Source organism: Tupaia chinensis, unplaced genomic scaffold, assembly GCF_000334495.1.
Source record: "Tupaia chinensis unplaced genomic scaffold, TupChi_1.0 Scaffold144569_1, whole genome shotgun sequence".
NCBI lineage: Eukaryota > Metazoa > Chordata > Mammalia > Scandentia > Tupaiidae > Tupaia > Tupaia belangeri.
The window spans coordinates 64189-65949 of record NW_006204429.1 but is presented as its reverse complement, the minus strand read 5'-3'; the positions used below and the strand labels follow the sequence as shown (position 1 = coordinate 65949).

At 42.2% G+C, this 1761-nt stretch overlaps 1 protein-coding gene across 1 annotated transcript in view; it reads right to left on the bottom strand.

Annotated features, from left to right (window-relative positions):
- LOC102485889 (zinc finger X-chromosomal protein) overlaps positions 1-799 on the bottom strand; it is a gene marked incomplete at its 3' end in the record, with an annotated part of 62641 nt that extends 61842 nt beyond the window's left edge. The window contains 2 exon segments of the mRNA XM_027767746.1: positions 19-116; positions 210-799.
- Positions 800-1761: the final 962 nt, after the last annotated feature.

Sequence of the window (1761 nt, the reverse complement as noted above, 5' to 3'; positions counted from 1 at the left end):
GCCTCCCCGGACACCTACCGCCCGTCCTCGCCGGTCCTGGCCGAGGCGCCGGCTCGCGTTGTTTGCAGGCCCTCAGACCCCCGCCCGCAGTAAATGTGTTTTCTTCATCCCGGTGGCTGGGGAAGAAGATAAATTTAGCAACCCTCGCCGTCCCCTGCCTTCGCTTAAAAAAAAAAAAAATCTTTGAAATAAAATCAAAATGGGTTTACCAGTCTAAATGGGTGTGCGGGCAAGGGGTGGGGTAGGGTCGGGGGGAGAAGGGTTATCCTAGAGCAACTAGCAGGACGTTAGGTTTTTTAAAAAATAAGCATCAGTCCGAGTACCGAACTGGTTTTATTGGTTTGCAGGGGGGAGGAGGGAAGAAAAAGGTTACATTTTGAAACTTCTTTCGCACGTTACCATGAACATGAATTTTGAATGTGTATTTTCTGTGTACCTGTGTTTCGGAGCTTGGCAGCCTATGAAGTGTAAGTCTTGTGTAATTGTTTCATAAATAATGACTTTTCCACATTTCTTCATAAGTATCTAGAGAGCAGAATTAGGTATAGATTTATTTACGAACTGCTTAAACAGGCCTTTTAAAGTTTAAAAGACTTGGAAGACAAGAAAGAAAATGTATTTGATTAAACAGAGCATTTATCACCCTCAAAAAATGTGTGTTTTGCGTAAATTTTTATGCTCTTTCCATGCTGAACTTGAGACTCAAACCGTTTAAACATTACTAGGAAAAAGTTAAATAGTGCAGTCTTTAAACTCAAATCTGATATGCTTGACTTCTTCTCAGCACTAAAAGTTAAAGAACGTTTTAAACCATGAAGAACACAAAAAGTATAAAGAATAGCATCCTAGTGTAATCTCTACAGAGACCACATCTTAGGGTTGCCTATTACTAGGTCTTTTTAAAATTCCCAGAATGCAAATGGTTCCTTCCCTCAGACATCTTAAATCATAAAAATGCTGTCAAAGAAGAAAATCAAAGGTAGAGACCAGCAGGTGGCTTAGTGGTTAAGGCACTGGATTCCCACATGGTTGGCCACAGTTTGAGTCCCAGACCAGGCAGTTTGAAAATCACACAGGGCACTTGTGCATGCATGCCCAAAATCCCAGGAGAATGGAGGAGAAGGGATTTCGGAGTGACTATCCCTTGAGGGGATGATTTCTCACTTCCGCTCTCACTGTCTCTGTCTATCTCTGTGAGCATACACATCCTATAGCAAAAACCTTAAAAAGAAAAGAAAAAGTAGACTAAAATCTGAGAATATACTAGATGGTAATTTTCCCCTCAAAGCTTTAGGTCTGATTTACTTTTTCAACCTATTTCCTTTCAAAAATGATAACATGTCTATCAATTATAGAAAATTCCATCAAGCTATGAGATAAATTCACACAAAGAGAAATAAAATTGAGCAGACCCGCAGTTGGTGTAATGGCTATGTCGCTGAACTCCCATGTAGTGGACCGTGGTTCGAGTCCCGGACCCAGTGGCTTAAACGCACGCTAGGCGTGTGTGCATGCGTGCCCATTATTCCTAAAGGAGAATGGAGATGGGATTGTGGTGTGCCCATCTCCCCTGGAGGAGGCGATTTCTCACTTTCTGTCTCTCTGACTTTCTGGCGAGCATATGTGCCCTATAGCAAAAAACTCTCAAAAAAAAAAAAAACTGAGCAATATTGTTTCAAAAAAAATTAGAAATGGGAACCAGCAGTTAGCGTAATGGCTATGTCGCTGGACTCCCACGGAGTCGACCGCAGGTCGGGGCCC